A 5,388-nucleotide genomic window follows, 5' to 3' on the forward strand; every position below is an offset into this window, starting at 1 on the left:
GGAAGAGGAATGGGTGGTTCTTTATTTAATGTTCATTGTTAGTGAGCTCATAGCGAAGATGGGGCTATGAGAAGGGGTTAAAAGATCTAACATGCCCTGGCTGGTATCCTCAGTGGTTAGAGCTTTGGCCTTCGGAAACCATAAAAATCCTAGAAGAAACCATAGGCAGCAAAATCTCAGACATCTCTCATAAAATATCTTTACCAGCACATCTCCTAGGACAATGGAAACTAGGGAAAAAATAAACAAATGGGACTACATCAAAATAAAAAGCTTCTGTACCGTAAAAGAAACCATCAACAGAATAACAAGAAAGCCCACTGCATGGGAGAACATATTTGCCAATGTGACATCCGATAAGGGTTAAATCTCCAAAATTTATAGGGAACTCACACAACTTAACAAAAGGAAGATAAACAATCTAATAAAAAATGGGCAAAGGACCTAAATAGACACTTTTCAAAAGTAAACATACAGAAGGCCAAGAGACATATGAAAACATGCTCAAAGTCACTAATCATCTGAGAGATGCAAATCAAAACAACAATGAGGTACCATCTCACACCTGTCAGAATGGCTATCATCAACAAATCAACAAACGACAAGTGCTGGTGAGGATGTGGAGAAAAAGGAACCCTCGTGCACTGCTGGTGGGAATGCAGACTGGTGCAGCCACTGTGGAAAACATTATGGAGATTCCTCAAAAAATTAAAAATGGAGCTCCCATTTGACCCAGTAATTCCGCTTCTAGGAATATATCTCAAGAAATCAGAAACACCAATCAGGAAGTATATATGCACCCCTATGTTCATAGCAGCACAATGTACAATAGCAAAGATTTAGAAACAGCCTAAGTACCCATCAGCAAATGAGTGGATTAAAAATCCATGGTACATCTACACAATGGAATACTACGCTGCTGTAAAAAAGAAAGAACTCTTACTATTCACAATAGCATGGATGGACCTGGAGAGCATTATGCTAAGCAAAATAAGCCAGGCAGAGAAAGATAAATATCACATGATCTCACTCCTTTGTGGAATATAATGAACAATATAAACTGATGAACAAAAATAGTTCCAGAGACATACAAACATCGAACAGACTGTCAAACCTCGGAAGGAAGGCAGGGGAGGGTGGGGAGAGTGGGTAAGAGATCAACCAAAGGACTTGTATGGATGCATATAAGCATAACCAATGGACACAGACACTAAGGGGAGTGAGGGCAGGTGCTGGGGGGTGGAAGCGGCTGGGGAGAGGTCAATGGGGGGGAAACGAAGACATATGTAATACTTTCAACAATAAAGAATTTAAATTTTTAAAAAGAAAAGATCTAATATGCCCTGGCTGGTATTTCTCAGTGGTTAGAGTGTTGGCCCTCAGATCAAAGGGTCACAGGTTCAAAACCCGGTCAAGGGCACGTAACTCGGTTGTAGGTTTGATCCCTGGCCCCAGCTGGGGCATGTGCAGGAGGCAACCAATTGATGTGTCTCTCTCACAACGATGTTTTTTTTCTCTCTCTCTCCCCCTCCTCCTTCCCTTCCATTCTGTCTGAAAATCCGTGGAAAAAAATATCCTTGGGTAAGGATTCAAAAAAAAAAAAAAATTCCAATATAATCAACTTTGTTTCCAATCAGGTTGTAAGATGAAGCTCATGGTCAGCTGTGGTTTCTGGCTGTGGGGGTGCTCTGCAGCCCCTCCTCAGAGCTCCACTCGCTCTGTGCACTCAACACTCTCCCTCCCCCATGCTCCGAGTGATCTGGAGTAAAAGAGAAGATACTCAAAGAAAAAAGAAAGAAACCCCACAGAACTCAATTCGCGGTAATCAGTAATGGTTACAGAGGAAAATTCTGAAAGTAGGCAAGGCAACAATCTTTACAGATGAAATAATGCAACTTGTTCTACAGCCGGAGAGGGCAATACAGCCAGGTATTTGTACCACCTCACAAACGGGTGGAAATGCACTTGTCCTCCTTGTGTCACGAGGGCAAAGACGGTGTCTGACTCTGCTTTGCCTCCCACAGGAGCTAGATGAGAACTTGCAGGTGGTAGATTCCCCAGGAATACTTCCTGGGTGAACAGCTGCCTCAGAGTTCCAGGGAGGGTCCTGGCGTCCTGGAGTCTTGGAACCAGCGCTCACTAATATTTACCTGAAGAAACGCATAGAGGCTCCCTGAGGTGAAAACACAATGACAAGAGTTGAAGCTAATTGAAACCCAAACAACACTAAAGGGATTAACTTTGCTTAGGAAACTTCCTCAGAAGGAACCTCCTAAGAATGAGATTTGGAGGCCTGTTAGTAATGAGATTAAGGTGCCTCCTATGGTGTCACTGGGAAGTAACTTTCTAAATGGAACCAGCAACAAATGGTATGTAACTTGGCAGCATTTTATGAATTCACTCCATTTAGCAATTGTTGATGGAGGAAGCTGCTAAGTTTTAAAAGCTAGAGACACAAAGTTGATTAAGACAGTCCCTACTCTCAAAGTGCTCATAGTCTTGTGTGGGAGAAATATTTGAAAGTAGATTATAATAATGCCATCAGTGCAAAAAGAGGTATGCATTGGATGTAAGGGAAGCCCAGAGGTTGAAACTAAAAAGGGAATGGTTAGAAATATAAGTGCCAACAAATGAGAAGCGTGTTGGCTAGTGGTTACAAGAGGAGCAAATACGAGTTTTTAAAAAATGTCCCCAGCCTGGCCAGTGTGACTCAATGGTTGACATCGACATATGAATCAAGAGGTCATGGTTCGATTCCCAGTCAGGGCACATGCCCGGGTTGCAGGTTTGGTCTCTGGTAGGGGGCCTGCAGGAGGCAGCCAATCGATGTTTTTCTCTTCCATCGAGGTTTCTCTCTTTCTCTCTCTCCCTTCTCCTTCTCCCTTCCTCTCTCTCTAAAAATCATTTAAAAAAATTTTTAAAAATGAAAGAATCATAGGTATGAAAAAGGCACATGTTTGAGGGGAGTAAAGAGAAACTACTATGAAGCCTGAGGAGTACAGCTTGGAGCTCTCCTTCCCTTCTCTCCACCGCCACCTCTCCCATCTCCACACCACCATTTTTTGATTCTGATTTAAAAACACATTTCAAGGAAAAGTGTGTAAAGAAAGGCACTAAAACATTAAGCACAGTATTCAGGGTTGTGTGATTGCTCCTGGTGTTCAGTTTCCCCTTTTTATCACTTCAGTTTTATAATCTATCTAAAATGCATATGCTTCTTTTAAAAAGGTATTTTAGAATCATCTGAAGAAACAAAATAAATAAAGCTCTCTGACTTCAGAAGTTAACTATGCTTTTTCTTTTTTACCTCTGTGCAGACCTGTGTGAACAGATCTGGTCTTCATTTTATTGGGGAAAGTAGATTGTGTGTGTGTGTGTGTGTGTGTGTGTGTGTGTGTGTGTGTGTGGTGTACATTTATGTCTAACCAGATACTAGTGGAAATAACTTTTTATGAATGTTAAGTTGGATGTTATAATGAGAGCAACTTAATCTAAACAACATCGGCATCACCTAACATTCACAGAATGTCGCTTAACCCACTCATATTATCTTTTTGAGGAATAGACCACAGACCAATATATGAAAACATAAACATGCATTAAATGACAATACACAATACATTTCAGTTCTATTTTCTTAATCTTAAAAAACAATACAAAAATAACTGCAGGCTCTTCATGCCATCCTTTTTGGTAGCAAATGAGGAAAGTATTTCCAGGGCCTTCTCTGTGCTGTCCTCGCCCATAAGGTCTATGAACTATATACACTGTGGACCCCAAAATTTTTATGTGTGTTGTTATGGGGTCACTGCCATCTTTCAGGCCTAGGGTAGTGAGGCAATGTGCTGGGCCCTGGGCAGAGAGACTGCCATCCCTGGTGGGGAGCAGAGCAAAGGTGAGGAGGGTGAGTGCAGGGCTATAGAAACCAGGGGCGAGTCTCTGACTTCTCACCCACACCTACCGGTCAGGAAGGCAGAGAGTGGACTCCTGAGCAGGTGACAGGCCCCACCGACTGAACTTGGCCCCCAGGACCTTTCAGTCCTCAAATCCTGCAGTTTCAGCTCATCAGAGGGAGCTATGTCTTTGAGCATATTTTCTGTCTGTGGCCCTGGCCAGGGGCGTTCTGCAGCGACAGCCCGTATCAGGCCTGGGTATGTATCTGCTTCAGATAATCGAGAGTGAACTAGAGCCCATGGTGGAACGGTTGTGGAATTCAAGGACCCGAGTGAAAATCCTAGCTCTCTTTATCCTTGGGAAGCCCCTGGGTCCTCTCCCTGCCTCTGTTATTTCATCCATAACTGGAACCATGCACATGCAGCCATGTAGGAGCTCACGGGTTAGTAGGGAAGAGCAACAAACAAGCAGTAACAATAATGTGTGAAAAGTTCCAAGGGGACCTATAGCAAGTAGACCCGAAGGTGGGATTCCTGAAAGACATCCTGCAGGCGGTGGCATTTAGGCCAATACCGGATAGGTGAACAGTTCAGTCAGGCAAATAATAGGGTTAGAGGGAAAGGCCAGGCTGAAGGTCTCAAATAATTGCCTGTCCTCAAGATCACATCTGTCCTTGCCCCAGTCCGTTCTCAGGAGTCCTCCTGCTTTTCCCTTAGTTCCTGGAAACAAGGGGGCTCTCCCTCAGTTTGGGACTTGGACTCAGGCTACCCCGTCTGCCCAGAGGTGATGCCCAGCCTGCCTCCTCCAGGTCTCAGCTCGGCTCTGACTTCCCCGGGGCAGTCTACCAGACCCCCCTCCTCCTAGCTGACATAATGTCCTGAATGTTCCCACACTCTACTCTCCACTGTGTTATAAGCTCCTTCATCAGGACAAGGACTGTGCTTTCTTGTCCACTTATTAATCCTTAGTGCTTCACAAATAATAACAGACACTAAGACTCGTTGTGTGTCAGGCACTGTCCTAACACACTGTCCCTTTACATTGAATCCTCACAACAACTCCTGTAAGTAACTTACTCAAATTCTGAGAGGGACACAGTCTATACCCTGGTGGCCTGGCCCCACTCGCACTCCCTTATTCACTCCACTCCACTCCAACTGTCCACACTAGGAGTACTTTCCTCGACAGGCCACCTCTCCTGGCACAATTCTAGGTCTGCTTTGGCTTCTTCCTGGCTGGAAAGCCACCGAGGATGCAGCCTTTCTCTTCACTGAGCCTAACTTTCTCCACCCAAAATGGGAGCTAGAGCGGATCAAGTGTAAGAGTGCGATGTGCTCAGCTCAGGCAACCGCGGTTCAGAGTCAGTTTGTTTAACTCAGTGATTCCCAAAGTGGGCGCTACCGCCCCCCGGTGGCGCTGCAGCGATCCAGGGGGGCGGTGATGGCCACAGGTGCATTTGGGGGCAATGAGTAACTGCTATTAAAATTTAAAAAA

The sequence above is a fragment of the Myotis lucifugus genome, unplaced genomic scaffold (genome assembly GCF_000147115.1).
Source record: "Myotis lucifugus unplaced genomic scaffold, Myoluc2.0 scaffold_588, whole genome shotgun sequence".
Taxonomy (NCBI): domain Eukaryota; kingdom Metazoa; phylum Chordata; class Mammalia; order Chiroptera; family Vespertilionidae; genus Myotis; species Myotis lucifugus.